An 18,697-nucleotide genomic window follows, 5' to 3' on the forward strand; every position below is an offset into this window, starting at 1 on the left:
CTGGGCCCAGAATATCTGGAACGGAACCCACCTTCCTTCTGCAGCAGGAAGTGGTGTTGGGAGCTGACTTGAGAATTTCCGAGCGGTGAGGATGTTCCTGGTGAATGCTTCTTATTTATTTATTTTTTCATTCATGAAAAAGAGTTAGAATTAAATGCCCCCTCCCTTACCCCCCAAACATTCCCTCCCACAGAGGAAGCACTTAATTTAGCCTTATGTTCCCAGTTGAAAAATATCCCTGAGGTTTGGAGGCTTCTGCTGGGTTGTTTGTCACCCTTGAATATGGCAGGATGTTAATGCATATGGCAGGATCAGCCTCTCTGTGTCTTGATTTCAGCTGAGGTCCTAAGAGAATAGGTGGCACCATCCCAACCTCAGCACCAGGAGGAAGTCCTGTTAGACCATCTATGCAGGATGCGGAAAGAGGTATTGGAAACCAATTTTGGGAACCTTAGATGACTCTCCCTCCTCTGGCCCGTAAAAGAGGTTGGTGAGGCAGAAAGAGAGAGCTGAAAATTAGAATTTTTTTGGAGGCACTGTATGATGGGTCTATCTCCTTTGGGATGAGGTAGAAGGGTGCTTCCCCCTTATCAAGGTCAAATGAGAGGGGCTTTGATGACACACTTAGAAAGCTTGATATGTGTTCCTGGAGCTTGCAGGACAGAGTAGACTGGCATCTGATTCACCTAAGAAGTTTGATTTGTGGAAGACTGTGCCTCAAACTGACTGTATGGGATCTAAATGGAAATGTGACTGTATTTAGGAAGTAACTGCAGCCCTTGAGGTGGTGGCTTAAAGGGCCTAGTCTTCTTGTACCAGATGTGGCCACACACAAGGGGCAAAGAGGATTGTTTAGATCCTTCCCCAAAGGGCTACCTGGCCTGAGGGGGTGATCCCAGCACAAGGAGCCTGGAGGTGAACCATCCCTGATACCCATATGTCTATAAAAGGTGGCTTTGAAAGGACATCCTAAGTAAGATATAAGACTGGGACTCCAAGGCTTTCTCAAGCAGTTAGAGGAAGGGTTCTTGACTGTACAATGGGCATCTGTCCAGCAGCAAAGATCAGAATATAGCTGTTGCCTTCACATCCGTGATATTCTGATTTATCATAAGAAATATATATTTAGTCTTTGTCCCAGGTTCCTGGCACAAAGCTCCTAAAACCCTTGGGATTTCCTAAGTGCTAAGAGCAATAAAGATGTCTTGATAGTCGTAATAAACCTGGTTCAACCACACCGAGTTTGTGTTAATGAGGTGACTTTTGGAAGGTATCAAATGATGAGGGCTGCTTGCCGGGGGAACCAATCACGAAATTAGAGGATTGGAACTTTCAGTTCCATGTCCCCTGACCTTCAGGGTAGAGAGAGGAGCTGGAGATTGAGTTCAATAGCCAATGGCCAGTGATTTAATCAATCATGCCTATACAATGAAGCCTCCATAAAAACCCACAAGGACGGGGTTTGGAGAGCTTCTGGGTTGGTGAACATGTGAAGGTGCTGGGAGGGTGGTGCACCTGGAGAGGGCATGGAAGCTCTGTACCCTTTCCCCATACCTTGCCCTATGCATCTCTTCCATCTGGCTGTTCCTGAGTTATATCCTTTTATAATAAACTGGTAATCTAGTAAGTAAAATGCGTCTCTGAGTTCTGTGAGCCACTCTGGCAAATTAATCAAACTCAAGGAAGGGGTTGTGGGAACCTCCAATTTACAGCCAGTTGAACAACTTGGACTTGTGATTGGCATCTGAAGTTGGGGAGGGGGCAGTCTTGTGGCACTGAGCCTTTAACCTGTGGGCTATGATGCTATGTCCAGGTAGATAGTGTCAGAATTAAGTTGAATTGTAGGACACCCAGTCAATGTCCACAGAGAATTGAAGATTTGCTTGGTGGTGTTGGAAAAAGCACACACATTGGAACATCCATGTGTATTATTTCATATGCCTTTAGGGAGTTATCATTAATCTGAATAAGGGAGGATATCACAGTGTAGAGGCTAATGAATAAAAGTCAAGAGTTTTCAAGTGTATGGGCTGGCCCTGTGGCTTAGCGGTTAGGTGCACGCGCTCCGCTACTGGCGGCCTGGGTTCAGATCCCGGGCACGCACCGACCCACCGCTTCTCCGGCCATGCTGCGTCCCACATACAGCAACTAGAAGGATGTGCAACTATGCCATACAACTATTTACTGGGGCTTTGGGGGAAACAAAAAAATAAATAAAATTAAAAAATTAAAAAAAAAAGAGTTTTCAAGTGTAAAAAAAAAAGGAAAAGAAAAAATGTTCTTTGGGTAAGGTTACTTAAACATCAGATTGACTGTGGTTAAAGACAACTGAAGCCTTCTAAGGGTTTGAAGGGGCTGGATTGCTAAAGAAACTCCAAGCCTGGTCTGTAATTCTTAAAGCAACCCCAGACCTGCACCGGGCAGAAGCCAGCTTTGAAAGCCATGCAGAACCTGGGGAAGGCATGTGCTTCAGAGCCCATTTTAAATTGAGAAGAATTAAATTGGCCAAGTGGGCAATGCCACTGCCAAAGAGGAGATGAGCAGAACCAAACAGGCTGACCAAGGAACTCACTCCACTGTTAGGCCAGTGACGCCTACCCACCTGGGGGGCTTGATCACAGCTGGGACTGCCAACTGCTGGGCAGATTCTCATTCCCCCATTTTTCAAATGAGAGTTTTTGTTGCTGTTATCCTGTTTCTACTCCATCATTGGACACATCCCCACATGTGGTGGTGGCCAGATAACTTGTCTTTTATTTTAGAGGTCACTGACCTCGGAGAAGTTTTTCTAGACCTGATGGAGAAAGCTGTACATCTCCCATAGCTCCTGGACTTTGAGCTGGGATCATTCATTGGATAGGACTTTGGGGTCATCTCCCCTGGGGAGGGGCAAGGGTTTTTCTACGTATGGGCAGAGGGATTGCATGGCCAAAGGGGTGGACTGTTAGAAAGATTACTAAATTGTACCTCACCTTCTCTATTTTCCTTTTGTTCTATAGTAATAGAAGTGTTTGCTAAGCACCTGATTGTCCAGCTATGATCCCACTTCCCAGACTCCTCTGCAGCCAAATGTGGCCATGAATCCAGGCCAATGGGCACAACGAGTGGAAGTGGTTGTATCCTTAAAAGGAAGTTTACTTGTGTCCATTCTAGTTTAGTCTACATTTCTGAAATCATTCTTTTTTTTAATTTAAAATTCTTTCTTGAGTCTTGTCACTTTATATATGTTTTTCTGTTCTATGTTGCTATTTCACATCTTATACAATCTTGTCATTATCTTTTAGCTCATTTTGATATAGTAGTTACATTTTTGAATCTTTTTGTGGGCGTGTCTTTCTGGCTCATGTTCGTTGTCTGTGGAGATGTTATTTTGCTCCTTATTCTCTTTTTTCTTATAATAACGTTGTATGGGGTTTGGCCTAGATAATTTTCCATTGCTTATTTCTATGTGATGAGCACGTTGACCTGTTAAAGGGGATATGATTGGGGCACCACCAGCAGCTACCACATGCAATAATATATAGTATTTTTATTATTTTATATTTGTAGTATTTCATGATTTTATAGAAATTTATTTTATCTATAACTGATTTAGAAATGTGTGTAAAATAATTTATAAATGTGGGTTTTTTAGTTATATTTTTGTTAGATTCATAAGTTAATTGCTATACATTAAGAGAATGTTTATGATACCCAGTCTTTGCCCTTGGTTGAAAATTGCTGTATGGTCTATTATGCAGTCAATTTTTGTAAATATTATGTTTGTGCTTGAGAAGAACGGTGCTTTTTTTCCTCTTGTTGGGTACAAAGTTCTATATATGCCTTTTAGAACGAGCTTACTAATACTATTGTTCAAATAATGTATATTCCTTAAAATGTTTAATTTACTTTATTTCTCAGTTATTGAAAGATATTTGTTAAAAATATACTGTAATGGGGCCGGCCCCGTGGCGTAGCGGTTAAGTGCTGGCTACCCAGGTTCGGATCCCGGGTGTGCACCAATGCACCCCTTGTCAGGCCATGCTGTGGTGGCATCCCATATAAAGTGGAGGAAGATGGGCACAGATGTTAGCCCAGGGCCAGTATGTCTCAGCAAAAAGAGGAGGATTGGCGTGGATGTTAGCTCAGGGCTGTTCTCCCTCACACACACACACAAATATGTATATATATACTGTATACATATATATATATATATATACTGTAAGATGATGGATTTATCAATTTCTCTCATAATGCTATCAAATTTTGCTTTACTATATTTCATCAATTCTAAGATGTACATTGTTTTTTCACATTTTCACATTTCTTTTATTGGGATACATTTCACAATTGAGGATACCTTATGATTGCTTTTGGCCGGGTGGAGGTCATGATGAAGTTGTCATTGCCTGAGCATGGATGAACTTGGTCATAGTTGTTCATATCGTCACCATTTCATTCAAGTCATGTGCATGTTGGCACATCATGTGTTGAAGTTAATAACCATTTTACATTTACTATCAACGTTACATTGATTCAGCATGGAAATGAAAAGTTATGTACATTCTATGTACAGAAAGAGACCAGTAGGGCAAAAACACTTATGTGATGTTGAAGGAATTACTGTAATTCTATTGTTTCTTGCAAGGCAACAACTAGGGATTTTATGAAATAAAATAAAGCCACCCGTAAGTAGATGAAGCTGTGTTGTGGCAGAAAAGCTTCCCTGTCACTCACCAAGCAATGCAACTAAAAGCAGGGGAAATTCCCAAACCCCTCAAATTGGATGAAAGACATTTCTAAACAAAGAGAGGCTGGTTTGACTGATGTGTCACGTGAAAATTATTGCCAAAGCTCTGAAAATCAGTTGCCCAGAAGCTTTTTGCTGACTTTGAACAGCTGTTTAATTTCTAGTGGTATGATTCGATTGGGGAAAAAAGGAGACTATGAGTTAAGGCAAATAGGGAATGATGACAAAATCATATATTCTTTAAAAATCTCAAAATTGTACTGTCAATTCAAAAAGCACAAAAGAAATTAATATTGTAAGCACAGGTTACCAAGAGAAGCAAATCACTGATGCTATATGTATCTGCTGCTAACCAAAAGATGCCATGATATTTAATATGAACAAGGTGTTCATACAGTTTAATTTCCAAAACAGAATACTTAGAGTGAAAGAAGGAGTTGTGGTTACTTATGTAAGGATAGCAGGGACTGTCCCAAGTAAACTGGGTCACCCTAATTTTAAATTAGAAAGCTATTTCTGAGAATGATATTTTCCCCAAAGATGTTATTGTGGTTGCATAAAATAATGGATGGATGCTGGCAGGTCCAATGGAAGATTAGCTAAAAGGCATCTAGAATAGATATACAGGGGACATGGGCAAACCAATCCATCCAGTACATTAGTCTTGATGTATTTTGTGGGCATTTATTTGAACAGTGAGATAATAAACTTAAGAGACAAAAAGAAGGAAAATACAGATAAGAGGGCCAGACGCTAAAAGAACAGTGAGAAGTTGTGAGAAGTTCTAATATATATTTAATCAAAGTTCTAGAAGTTGAAGAGTGAGAGACAAGATGGAGACAGAGGCAATATTTGAGAGATTATAGCTAAAAATTTTCTGAAATTATTGAAAGATACCAATCCACAGATTCAATAAGCTCAATTCCAAACAGTCTGCATAAAAAGAAATCTGTACCTTGTTACATCATAGTGAAACTACAGAGGACCAAAGATAGAGAAAAATCTGAAGAGCAGCCAGAGGGGAGGAAAAAAAAGACAGAGTAGTTTTAGTTAGATGGCAATGGAAGTGAGAAGAAAATGGAATGATATTTTCAATGTTTTGGAAAAAAAAAATCTATAGAATTCTATACCCAGCTAAAACATCTTTTAAGAAAAGTGAAATAATGGCATTAACATAAAACGGAACATCTAAATTATGAGTTTATCTCCAGCAGAACTTCAGTAAAGATTGTTCACTTAGTACTTTAGAAAGCAGGAAAATGAACTCAGAGGAAAGGGCTGAGATGTAAAAAATAGATGAAGAGCAAAAAAGAAAAAAAGAGTAAATGCATTGATGTGCTTTTTTTTTGGTGAGGAAGATTAGCCCTGAGCTAACACCTGTTGCCAATCCTCCTCTTTTTACTGAGGAATGTTGGCCCTGAGCTAACATCCGTGCCCATCTTCCTCTACTTTATATGTGGGATGCCAGCACAGCATGGCTTGATAAGTGGTGCGTAGGTCCATGCCCAGGATCCAAACCTGGGAACCCTGGGCCACTGAAGTAGAGCATGTGCACTTAACCACTACGCCACTGGGCTGGCCCCCATGATGTGTTTTTTAATTGTATTCACCTCCCTGCACTAGACACACTCACTTTTTATAGCTCTGCCTCTTGCCCAATTCTCAGGAGCTTCTGAAATGGAAAATAAAAAACCACTGCTACCAAATGCTTTAGGGGGTTGAGAAAAAAGTAATTTCAAGGTCAGAGTATTTGCTGCCATCAGAAAGACTATGACTACCTTTATTTTGAAATGTGTGATGGAAACCACAGAGAGAAAAATATAGCTTAAAGGAAATAGAGGAGGGAATCATTTTAAGGCTTTCCTGTTTTAAAACTGTACTATAAAAAGAACTGTCAATTCAATGATAAGAAAAAAACCCCATAAAAACAGGCAAAGGATTTGAACAGACACTTCACAAAAGAAGATCAACAGATGACCAAAAAACACATGAAAAGATGTTCAACATCATTAGTCATCATGGAAATACAAATTAAAACTACAGTGAGATGTCACTACATACCTACCATATAACCCAGCAACCCAACTTCTAGGTATTTATCCAAGTGAAATAAACACTTACATTCCCACATAAATCTGTATGCAAATATTTATACCAGTTTTATTCATAATCTCCCAAACAGGAAACAACCCAAATGTCCCTCAACTAGTGAATGGATAAACTGTGGTAAATCCATATAATGGAATACTACTCAGCAATAAAAAAGAAGGAACTACTAGTATACATAACAACATGGATGAATCTCAAATGCATTATGCTAAGTGAAAGAAGCCAGACTCAAAAGGCTACAAGTTGTATGATTCCATTTTTTCCAGAAGAGGCAAAACTATAGGGACAGAAAACAGATCAGTGGCTTCCAGAGGCTGGGTAAGGGGGACAGGTTGACTACCAAGGGACAAGGGTGAATATTTTGGGGAAATGGAACTGTTTTCTATATTGATTACAGTGGTGATAACACAATAGTATGAGTTTTTCAAAAGTTGCAGGACTGTACACAAAAGTGTAATCATTACTGTATGTAATTTATACCTTAAAAAAATGCAGGCATCCTCGGTATTTTACAATCTCACTCTCTTTGACACGGAAGTAAATGCCGTTCATTGTACACATACACACATCCAAAACATTGGTTGTTGTCGTGTCAAGTTTCCAGAACCATTTCCTTCAGCCCTCTCTCTCCTTTTAGCAAATGACTTTTCCACATACTTAACCAAGAAAAACTGGGTCAGATGAACACATCCGATCTTTCTCTCCTCCACCTCAAATTTCCTCTCCTTATTTGTATGAGGATATAGGATAACCTCAAAGCACCTTAGGGCATTTGCATTCTAGTAAGGAAAATAATTTTAAAAATTATTGGGGCTGGCCTGGTGGAGTAGTGGTTAAATTCATGCGCTCCACTTTGGTGGCCCCCGGGTTCATGGGTTCAGATCCCAGGTACAGAGCGGACCTATGCACGGCTCATCAAGTCATGCTGTGGTGGTGTCCCACATATAAAGTGGAGGAAGATTGGCACAGATGTTAGCTCAGTGACAATCTTCCTCAAGCAAAAAGAGGAGGATTGGCAACAGATGTTAGGTTAGGGCCAATCTTCCTCACACACACACAGACACACACACACAGACACACACACACACATGCAAAATTATTAAAAAGTAGAATAAGCTCACCAAAAAGTACAGTGACTTGGTGGTATGACCAGACACCAGCATCCCTTGACGTTTCAAGATTATTTGAGGACTAATCTACCATTTAAGGCTAAGTGGAAGAAGCCAATCTGAAAAGGCTACATACTGTATGATTTCAACTCTATGACACTCTGGGAAAGGCAAAACTATGGAGACAGTAAAAATCTCAGTGGTTGTCAGGGGCTTGGGGGAAGAAAGGGGTGAATTGGTGGAGCATGGGGAATTTTTAGGGCGGTGAGACTATTGTTCTGTGTGATATTATAATGATGGATACGTGTCATTATACATTTGTCAAACCCATAGAATGTACAACACCAAGAGTGAACCCTAATGTAAAGTATGGGTCTTAGTGAATAATAGTGTATCAATATTGGCTCATCAGTTGTAACAAATGTACCACAATAATGGAAGATGTTAAAAATTAGGAAAATTGGGAGGGAGGATAAGGGGTCTATAAGGACTCTTTGTACATTTTGCTCAATTTTTTCTGTAAATGTAAGACTTTTTTAAAAAAAAAAGTCTTAAAAAATGATGCAGAAGAGTCAAACTTTAGATGTGAAGTTTTAGGAATACTTAAGCAATTTTACTTTGCTTGAAATTTCCTTTTTATGTGTGCACAAGAGTGATAAGCCATAATTCATTGATCCTAAGACACGTTTTTTAAGATCTGAATCAGGATTCATCTTAAAATAAATGGCATTTTAGATCTGATGACATATCATATGATAAAAAATATATATATAAATAAGTCTAAAGGAGTTATTTCAATAAGTATTAAATAAAATCTAAGATTAGAAAGTATTGTGTCATAGTCTAATGGGCAGTGTTTTTCTTTTTAAGTGGGGCTTAAAATAATAGTGCATTTACAAATGATAGTATCTCAGATTAGATGAAATATAGTATAAGTGTACACTATAAAAATTGGCTAGATGATGCATATTTAATTTATCTATTGTTGCCTCTGGTGGTGGGAATTAAAAGGGGATTACAATTTGAATTGTAGGGCCGGCCCCGTGGCTTAGCGGTTAAGTACCCGTGCTCCGCTGCTGGCAGCCTGGGTTCGGATCCTGGGCGTGCACCGACGCACCTCTTCTCTGGCCATGCTGAGGCTGCGTCCCACATACAGCAACTAGAAGGATGTGCATCTGTGACATACAACTATCTACTGGGGCTTTGGAGGGAAAAATAAATAAATAAAAAAAATTAAGAAAAAACCAATTTGAATTGTAATGCTTTATTTCCTGTATTTAAAAATAACAAAGCAACTGACATAAAATGTGAACAATGATTAAATCTGAGAGGTAGGAGCGTGTTGTTATGTCTTTCTTGGCTATTTTATTTTTGTTTCTATATTTAAAACTTTTAAACAACAAACCAGAAATACCTTAAAAAATAAAATGGAAGAACAACAGCTCAGAAACTCATTTTATTTGCTAGAGAGTATTTTTGGGCAATTGGGGGATGGTGGAACTTGAAGGAGGAAAAAGTTGGTCAGGCAGACACAAAAAGACAAACATTGCATGATTCCACTAATATGAGATACCCACAATAGTTAAATTCATAGAGACAGAAAGAAGAATAGTGGTTACCAGGGGCTGAGGGTGGGAGGGCGGGGGGAAGGGGATGTTTTTATTGAATGGGTATAGAGTTTCAGTTTGGGATGATGAGAAAGTTCTGGAAATGCATAGTGGTGATGGCCACGCAACACTGTAAACGTACTTAATGTCACTGAATTGTACACTTAAAAATGGTTAAAATGGTAAATTTTATGTTAGATATATTTTAACACACACACACACAAGCTAGGCAGGGGAGTCAAGAGTTTTATTTTGGGCATGTTGAGTTTCAGACGCTCAAACGGAGTTGGACAAAAATCCAAGTGCAGGGGAGTGATCATGGGCTGCGGATGTGGATTTAGCAGACACCATATTGGAGCCACGGGGCTAGAGAGACTGTAGGGAAGGCGAAGTGGTCAGTTCCAAGACTGGGGCCCTCCAACACTTAGAGAAGATGCATCCAGTGAGGTAGGAGGAAAACCAGGGGACAGCGTGGCCAAAGCAGCCAGGAGAAGAAAGCCTTCCCAGCAAGAGGCAGCGGTCAGCGATCTTGAATGTTTCTGAGAGATCAAGTAAAGTGAGGACCACTGGATTTGGCAATGAGGGAGTTGGGGTTTCAGCAGCGTGCTAAGGAAGGAAGGCAGACTACAGTGAGTAGGGAAGGGAGGATGTGGTGATGGGAACTATCCACAATACTTTGAAGAAGTTTTGCTGTGAATGTTAGGTGAGGAATGGAGGCAGATAAGGAGGTCTAGGATATCCCTTTTAAAAAAGAAAAAAAGGATGAGAGATGCTAGAAGATGTTTGTATGCTCGGATCCACTATTCCCATAAGAAAGGGAGTGAGGGCAGACATAGGAGAGAAGGGAGAACTGAAGGTGGGGGGACATGAGTGGTGTGAATGGCCTTGGGTGGGAGCAGGACACCTCCTCCATCTCTGAGAGGGTGGGCAGAGAGAGTGGGCCCCGGGCAGGCGGTTCTGAAGATTTGGTGGTGGGAAGATGACGGCTTCTGTTTCCCTATGAATTGTGAAGCCATGAAGAGGATGGCGTCTGTTTCCTCACCAGCTGGGCTGGGCACACGAAGAGGTGTTGGAGGCTTGAGGACAGAGGAGAAGGTGTGAGCAAGTCATAGCAGACAGTGGGAAAGGCAACACCCACAGGACGTGCAGTGTGTCCACCAGGCAATGCCGAGTGCCCTGTGGAGCCCTGTGGTCCCAGACATAAAAGGAGACCAGTGATAAGATGGAGTGACTTTTCCCAGCAGCGCTCTCTAGCCGAGTTCTCTGGGGCATGCGCAGAGAGTGCAGGCAGGTGTGTCTAATTCCATCAGTGAGTCCCAAAGTGAGCTTCATGGACCAGCAGCAAGAGCATCACCTGGGAGCTTGTTAGAAATGCAAATAATCGGGCCCCATTCCAAACCTATTGAATCAGAAACTTGGGGGTGGGGCCCAGCCATCTGTGTTTTTCATAAGCTCTCCAGGTGACTCTCAAAGTTTGAGAAGCCCTGAACTAGAGTAAAGGAACTAAAGGCACTGGGGCTGATCTGCAACTTGTAGGTGAGCATGGTGGCCATTCTCTGGGGCAGATGTTCCCGGAGCTATGAACTCCCTCGGTGTCTTCTCTTTTAACTAGTGACAGATCTATAAGCAAACCCTGGAAACTGCCAAGAATGGAATGCTGTTTAAATGAACTCTGATCTTTCTAATGAAAGATTATTTCACAAGGTAAACAACATCCTTCAAACGTACTTTTTATTTTTCTGAGTCTGAATCTGAATATTGAGTTTCATGTATCTTGACCTTCGCTCCTGCCCACAGTGTTTGGAAAGGACCCTGGACTCTCCTTTCTCTCCCAGGTCATGTCTTCTAGGGTTGTCACAAGGACCTTCTTGGGACCTGCTCCATTTTCCTACATGGCTCAATTCCAGTTTTCAAGTCTGTGGGGAAACAATGATGGGTTGGCCATTCTCCTACGCGTGAGGTCTTTTCCTCCTCAGCTGAAATAAAGACAAGGATGAGTCAGACTGTTTCAACCTCCAGGATCTCCCAGTCCTCCCAGTGACTCAGAGGATGGTCTGTTTAATGGGTAAGTACTCCTCCCAGGAAGTTGGCAGCCCCAGCCTCCCCATACCTGAGTCACTGGCCCTGGGTGCTGCTATCAAGACATATTGCCACCAAGACCTGTGGAGGCAGGCCAAGAAAGACCAGCAATAAGTGGACCGGGAAAGAGGATGGGAGTTGAAAGTCTAAGATGCAAGAGGCTAAATTTGTTCCTCATTTGCTTGTGGCCTTGGGCGGACCAATAAAGGGCTCAGTGTCCCTATTTGAAAATGGGAGAAATCATGTCTCCTACAATGTTAACAGACTCAGTAGCGGCCCAAAAGGAAAGAAGATGAGGCTTCTGGGAATATATCTGGCTGGAGAAACACTTTGTAAGTTTTCTGTGCAAAAGGAAGGGAACCCCTGGGGGTGGTTTATGCTTGAGGATTTCTAGGACAAGCTATAGCCTGAGCAGGGCCTGCAGGTGGGTGGGGTGGCCTCCATTGGAGGAGGGGCAGGAGGCCTGATGTGGGACGCTGGCTCCAGGCAGGGGAGCTTGGCAAGCAGGGGCACCTGTAGGGGCACAGAGCAGCTGGTGGAAACACAGCAGCCCACTGCCTTGGTTTCGGTACTGTCTGAGTTGCTGGCTCTGGCTTTCTTTTCTCTTTGTCTCCTTCACTGCCTCTCCGTCTCTGTCCCTCTCTGTTTTTCTCTATTCATCTCCTCCTCCCCTTGCCTACATCACAGCGAGTAGTGAGGGCTCCCCTCCCCGTGGGTTGTTTCTTTCCTGTTTAGATGGTGACTGGCATCTGCTTATGGAGGCAGCAATCAACTCATCCTGTTTACTTGTCGCTGACACAGTGGGTTGTGGTCAGGGAGGCTGTCCGCCACAGCCCCCCAGGGTGGGGTGGGGACCAGGATGCTGACACACACAAGCACACACACTCAGCCATGACCAGGTCAGTCTGCCTCACCAGAGCCAGGAGGTCCTGGGCTGTCCCGCTCTGATGTCTGGGATACTGTGGGACAGTCAGCTGGGCTGAGGTCGCCTCCTCTGCTGCTGATGTCGATGGCTCAGCATGCTTGGCATGGACTCAGGGCTCAGAAAAGGTCTCCTGACTGAAGCTGAGTGCACAGATCCTCGGAGGGTCGGGGAGATCTCAGAAGGTAGAAGGGCAACGCCTGCAGAGGATGATGTTAGAAGGCATCTTGCCCAGAGCTCTCATTTCTAGAGGAGAGAGTTAGGACCAGAGAAGGCAAAGGGCTTGAGGAAGGGGTCACCCTTTACTACACCCCCTCTCGGCTCCACCTCTCTTGACTGGCCCTCCCTCCTTAACTCATGTGATTTGAGACACACGGCTTAGTTTGTTTTTCTTGGTTTCCCCATATCCTGTGCAGTGGCTACTGTTCAGGGTTAGGCTGGAGATTGACAAGGTTTCCAGGGGTTGGTGGTATGAGTGGAGAAAGGGGCAGGAATCAGGCCAGACCTGTGGGGGGGACAGATGGTGGTGGTGATGGACATTAAAATAGAGGTGTGGAGGAACCAAGGCCGAGAAGATGGTGCTGTTTTTAAGGTGCTTGCCTAGGACCCGATTGCTTCCTAGTTCCAGCCTCAGCCAAGCTTCCAGCTGACCCCTAGGCAGCATCACATGCAGCAGCAGAACTGGCTAGCTGTCCAGTTAACCCAGAGTTGTGAGAAATAAGAAATCGTTGTTTTAAGCCACTAAGTTTTTTTTTTTTTTTTTTGTGAGGAAGATCAGCCCTGAGCTAACATCCATGCCAATCCTCTTTTTGCTGAGGAAGACCGGCCCGGGGCTAACATCTATTGCCAATCCTCCTCTTTTTTCCTCCAAAGCCCCAGTAGATAGTTGTATGTCATAGTTGCACATCCTTCTAGTTGCTGTATGTGGGGCGCTGCCTCAGCATGGCAGGAGAAGTGGTGCGTCGGTGCGCGCCCGGGATGCTAACCTGGGCCACCAGTAGCGGAGCAAGCGCACTTAACCACTAAGCCATGGGCCTGGCCTCATAAGCCACTAAGTTTTGAGAGTGGTTTGTTATGTAGCAGTAGACAACTGAAACTTACTTTGGCAAGTACTCCAGCACCTCTGCCGCTGTCGTCTCTAAAGCCAGATGCCTCCAGTACCATCCTTGCTGCCATCCTCCTGAATGGGTTCTGGGTGACACCTGTCTCCTCACATTGCTCCTTTCCACATGAAAATCTTCCCTGGTGCATTTGGTTGCAGGGCCTCGATGATGCCAGCTCCCCAGCTGCAAGGGACACTGGGAAAGAGTGTTTCTGGTTTTGGAGTAGGGGGTGCAGGGTTCAAGACACGGGAATTTCCCTAAACAGAGACAGATGTTCAAAAGGTACTGGGCACCCCTGAAACATGACGAAGGTCCTCAACAACGGCCAATATTTTTTGTGAACTTCCTGCGTGCGTGGCGCACAGTTCTGGGTCCATTCACCTTCTAATTGTAAACAGTGCTCTGACATCACCCTTCCTCATTCTCCATCCCTGTGGTTTGGATGGGATCAACTCCAGGGTCAGGCATGTGATTCAGGCCCAAACAATGGTATGTGACACAGTCAGAGCCAACCTGACGTAACCTTGGCTTTTTGCTGGGACCGCTGAAAGGAGTGAGGATTTGGGCTGTGAGGATGGAGCCTAGAGTTGCTGGCAGCCATCTTGCCACTGCAAGGAACAGAGATGAAAGATGAGGAGAGGAAGACTAAGTCTTGATGATAGTTTTTGAGTCTCTCGGTACCCAATCAGTCACACCATTGGAGTCTTACGTTATGTGAGCATATAAGTTTCCTAGTTGCTTGCACCAACCCAATTTGAGTAGTTTCCCATCATTTGTAATCCATCAGGTCCATATTAATATTCTTATGTAATGCTCACAACAGCTCTTTGGAGTAGGTATTAGTTACTAACCCCATTTTGCCGATGTGCGAACTGAAGCACAGAGAGGCCACATGGAAGCAGAATTCAAACCCAGGAAATCTAGTCCTGAGAGCCCACTCATAAACATTGTGCTGTCCTTGGTGACAGGGAAGGGTTCACAGAGGAGGGGGTAACATTTAACCTGACATTTAACTGCAGCGGGACATACAGGTTTGTTAGGAGCAGGGAGAAAGGCTTCTAGGTGAAGGGAATAGCTTGCGCAATGACAAGGCCTTTTCTGCTGATAAGAAACCTCACCTGAAATTCACCATGTCCCTGCAGCCTGTACCCAAGCCTGTCCCTCCTGCAGGCATCAAGCCCCATTTCTGCAGGGACCCCTGCCCTCCCGGCCATGCGGCAGTCTGCTCTGCACTGGAGCCTGGTGAGTCCCCTGTGGGGTCGAGGTTAGGTGAGGCACCCTCCTCAGCCTGAAAGACAGTTCAGGGCAGGGGCCTGGCTTCCTCCGAAAGCTTGCACCCCTTGGACTGGGGCTCTGTCAGCATCAGTAGAGATGCTCAAAGGGTTAAACGGAATAAAATTGTCAGAGGCCAAGCGCTCCCCACTCCCCATCCCCCCTCACACCTGAAACTAGAACAAATGAAAAACTGTACAGGGGAGGGGATCCGAGCAGTGCTTGCAGAATCTCAAACAGAAAACGAATAAATAATTTCCAAATAATTCTGATTTATTTCTTAAGAAAAAAAGAAATGGCCGTCACATTTATATTTGCTTCGATTTTTATTAACTTGAGGATGAGGCAGTGGGTACTAGCGAAGGATATTTTCTTAAAGAGGCCACTTCCACTCACGGCCGTGGGCCACGAAGGGACGGGCTGTGGCGATTTGAGTGCCGCCTCTCCCCTGCTGTTGAGGGTTTGAGATTGATGCGCAGAGGTCTCTGAGGCGAAGGGGGTGGGGGTGGGGATGGGGGTGGCGGCAGCGATGTTGGGGAGAAAATGAGATTGGGGGTGGCCCCTGGGGACGAGCCCTCTGACCCCAACTGAGATCCGGTGGAGTGTCTGCGGGAGTGAAGACAGCTCCAGGAGGAGAGAGGGGCGCCCCTACCTTTCGAAAGACGGTTCTGGACTCCGCGGGTCAACTGAGCCCGGCGTCCTGGCTCTGCTCGTCGCCTCGCAGGCAGCCTCAGCCCTACGTTACGCCCAGCACAGGGTTGGCAGGGCTGAGCCAGCTACTTTTCTTTCGGGGATGGGTGGGGACGTTTGGCGCCCAGCTTCAGGCGGCGGGTGTGGGGCTCAGGTGCGGAGCGCTGGGCCGGGGTTCGGAGGCAGGGGCACCGCGGTCCCCGGCTTCGGCCGCCTCCAGCTTCTCGGCCCCCCGCGGGGCGGGCCCGGGGAGGAGCGCGGCGGCTCCCCGCCCCGAGGCGGAGCCGGGGGCCGGGCCGGAGCGGACCAGGCGGGGTGGGCCGGGGACGCGAGGCGGAGCGGGGCCCCACACAGGCCGAGGCGGCTGGCTCGGGCCCCTACGGTCCCGGCGGCGGCTGGAGGAGGAAGCCAGGCGGCTGGAGGAGGAGGGGAGGCGGAGGAGGCCGAGGCTGGAGCACGGCTCGCCGCAGACTCATTTCCCCGGCTCAGCAGGGAAAGGTACCGCGCGCCCTCCCTCGGGCTCCGGCCCCCGGGCCCCGGCTCCCCGACCCCCAGCCCGCGCTCGGGCACAGGCAGGGGCTGCGGCCGCCGCGGGAGGGCGAGGGGCCCGGAGCGGCCCCCAGGGCTCGGCCAGCCCGGGACTCCGGCGGCCAATGCGGCGCTCGGGCCGGAGGGCTGGGGTGCGCGGCGTTCCCGGAGGCTCGCGGAGAGCGGTGGGCGCCGCGCCCCCTCGCTCGCGTCGGGGGAAGCCTTGGTCCCGGCGGGCGGCGGTGGTCCCGGGCGGGGGCAGCGTGTGCCGGGCGAGCGCGCCGGGGGCGGAGGGCAGGCCGGACCCCGCGGGCTGCGTGCCGCAGGGAAGCGCCCGGGGCGCCCGGCGGGCGCGCTCCGTGGGCGCAGACAAAGCCGGGCGCGGACGCCCCGCGACGAATCGGGCGGTCCAGACAGAGAGTGGGCGCTGGGGAGAGAAGAGAAAGCTCTGGGGTGACTGCCGGGACCTGGGGAGAGGCTGGGCTACCGTCCCTTCGGGCGTCCGGGTGGTCTCTTCGGGGGGCCCCCGGCAGGGTGGGGAGCAGCTCTCTCCGAAGGGCCAACTGGGGCCTCACTGGCTGCTCCAGGCCAGGTGAGAACCAGGCTCGGAAAGGGGTAGGTTGTGCTGAGTGCTCACTTTGGGGGAGGGGCTGAGGGAGGCCACTGCCCTGGGAAGGGGGCTGGGGCTCTAGTAGAGCGAGTGAGGGTCCCGTGGACCCCCTCGGAGCTGCAGCGGGAAGGGGCACAGCCTGATGAGATAAGCGCAGTGGCTGGCACGTATGGTGAAATGTGCCCCCAGGTTGTTTGCAGAACCTGTTGATGGTGGCGCATCCCGTGCCAGTCCGCGGGGGGCAACTTGTCCATGTTTGGAGCAAGCAGCAAAACGGCAGGTGCCCTGGGAGTCATTGGAGTGGCACGAACCGAGGGATGGGTAGGCGTGCATCTGAAAGTGTGTGCAGTGAATGCCCCACATCTGCATTCTGACAACTTTGCCCCCTTTCCCTCAGTTGGGGGGACGAAGCATCCCAGTTCCTGCCACGGGCCCGTGCCATCACTTGGGCTCCAAGGTGGTCCCCTCCCTGTCCCCCATTCTTCAGTTACTTCTCCTCTCTCTTGGTGTTAGAAGTGGCTTCTTTCCCCCTGGATCATTCATAACAGTATAAGCACATGCTTTGGCACCCTCCTCCCCCACTTCATAGCCCCTTTTTTGCCTTCCTCCCTCATTTTCCCCCAGCTACAGACCCACTTCTCCACTTCTCTTCACAGCAAAACTTCTCCAGGGAGCTGTCTGTACCTGCTCCTCTGGAGCACGGCCCTTTGGCTCTTTGGCCCACTTGACCTGGCTTGGGTCCCACCACTTCACTGAAACGCCCCAGTCAAGGTCTCCAGTGATTTCCACGCGCCCACAAGCAAGTCTTCCTTGACCCCTCTTGGTCTTGTTGATCATTTTCTCCTTCTAGACCTAGTATCCTTTCTTGGCTTCCCCTGGTTGTCTTCCTCCCTCCCTGGCTAGCCCTTCCTTAGTCGTCTTTGGGGACAACTCCTCCACTCAACTATAAATTTTGGGGGACCCCAGGGCTCTGTCCTGAGCCCCCGTCTCCCCTCTGGCTCCCCTCTATTTACATACCCTCCGAGCTCTCATTCTTCCCTACGATTTTTAAAATCAAGCATTAATTTACAAACACACAGATCTTAAATGTGCGTTATGTTCATTCTCGTAATATTAAGTAGCAAATTTTATCTCCAGTCTCAACCTCTCTATCCCAGCCACCCATCTGATGATTTCTGGTGTCCTGGATGTTCCATAGGTATGAAAAGCTTCATGTGGACGAGACAGAACCCTGACTGCACTCCCCAAATGTGACCCTCCGCAGGCCTTCCCATCTCAGTGAATGGCTCATAACCCACCCACCTTTAAAGACGGGAAACCAGGTGGCATCAGCTCCTCCCTTTGCCTCCCTCCCCACATTCAGTCCAACAGCAAGTCCTTTCGGTTCTCTCTGCAAAATCTATCTCAGGTCTTTTCTTCATGCTGATCCCACTGCTACTGCCCTAGGCTATTGCCGCAGGCCAGGCTGTAGTAGCTGCTACCTGCTTTCCCAGGTCTGCATTGCCCTTCTGTACTCCATTTTAACAGAGCAGCAGGAGCGATTTAGAAAAACATTGATTAGATAATCTCATTCCTCTAAAACCTTCAATAGCTCCCTATTGCACTTGGCCTGGGCAGCCAGGGATTTATTTCAAGCCAGCCCTTGGGTGGTGACTGCTGGGTGCCGAGCCCTGCGGGGCAGAGAATTGAAGGGGAGGAAGGAGCCGGGGCTGGGGGTCTCTGTATAGACCCTTGTCTTTCCACCCACAGCTCTCTTCTTTGCACAGAGGAGCCAGCTGAGAATTGAATTGTGTGGCTCGTGCTCTCAGGATGGAGAGCCAAGAGCCAGGGGACATCAGATGTGGGAGGGAGGGGAGCTGGGCCCTGGACAGGGGGACCAGTGATGGACCCAAGGTAACACTGTGAGGCGAGTGCTGGATCTAGGGGCTGGCGGTCCTGT

At 47.0% G+C, this 18,697-nt stretch overlaps 1 protein-coding gene and 1 long non-coding RNA gene across 7 annotated transcripts in view; one reads left to right on the forward strand and one right to left on the reverse strand.

Annotated features, from left to right (window-relative positions):
- Window positions 1-11,268: 11,268 nt before the first annotated feature.
- Window positions 11,269-15,810, reverse strand: LOC147914277 (uncharacterized). 4 transcript variants are annotated; one of them, XR_015555639.1, is made up of 4 exons: window positions 15,583-15,810; window positions 13,657-13,841; window positions 12,548-12,755; window positions 11,269-11,530 (listed from the first exon to the last, which is right to left on the reverse strand). It is a non-coding gene; the product is annotated as an uncharacterized LOC147914277 (long non-coding RNA). The 4 variants fall into 4 exon arrangements; XR_015555637.1 differs by having other exon boundaries at window positions 13,657-13,853; XR_015555638.1 differs by lacking the exon at window positions 15,583-15,810 and having other exon boundaries at window positions 12,548-12,801; window positions 13,657-14,417.
- Window positions 15,811-15,954: 144 nt separating this feature from the next.
- SMOX (spermine oxidase) overlaps window positions 15,955-18,697 on the forward strand; it is a 35,955-nt gene continuing 33,212 nt past the window's right edge. For all 3 annotated transcript variants that reach the window (XM_004433785.3, XM_004433786.3, XM_087445557.1), the window contains exon 1: window positions 15,955-16,118. The gene's annotated coding sequence lies outside the window, so the exon portion shown is untranslated. The remainder of the gene's footprint in view (window positions 16,119-18,697) is intronic.

The sequence above is a fragment of the Ceratotherium simum genome, chromosome 21, assembly GCF_057802395.1.
Source record: "Ceratotherium simum simum isolate JZ-2026a chromosome 21, ASM5780239v1, whole genome shotgun sequence".
NCBI classification, from domain to species: Eukaryota; Metazoa; Chordata; class Mammalia; order Perissodactyla; family Rhinocerotidae; genus Ceratotherium; species Ceratotherium simum.